Below are 461 nucleotides of genomic sequence, written 5' to 3'. Positions count from 1 at the left end.
TGGGTTATCATGAATCCTAGGAACTTTCCAGCTTCCATGGCGAAGGCACATTTGAGGGGGTTGAGCCTTATGCCGTGTTGTCGGAGAGACGCGAATACATTTGCCAGGTCATTCAGGAGGTCGTCGGGTCGCGCAGTCTTCGTGAGGATGTCGTCTACATAGACTTCCACTGTCTTGCCTATGAGGTCGTGAAATATTTTGTTCATCAGCCTTTAGTATGTTGCCCCTGCGTTTTTTAGGCCGAACGGCATCACCCTGTAACAGAAGGTTCCCCCAGGCGTTATAAATGCTGTCTTGTCGTCGTCGGGTCGGTGCATCGGTATCTGATTGTAGCCGGAGTAGGCATCCATGAAGCTCAGATACCGGTAGCCCGCCGCCGTGTCGACGAGTGCATCTATGTTGGGGAGGGGGAAACAATCTTTAGGGCATGCCTTGTTGAGGTTGGAGTAGTCTACGCACAT

The sequence above is a fragment of the Arachis duranensis genome, unplaced genomic scaffold, assembly GCF_000817695.3.
Source record: "Arachis duranensis cultivar V14167 unplaced genomic scaffold, aradu.V14167.gnm2.J7QH unplaced_Scaffold_122109, whole genome shotgun sequence".
NCBI classification, from domain to species: domain Eukaryota; kingdom Viridiplantae; phylum Streptophyta; class Magnoliopsida; order Fabales; family Fabaceae; genus Arachis; species Arachis duranensis.
This window is presented reverse-complemented; position numbering follows the sequence as displayed.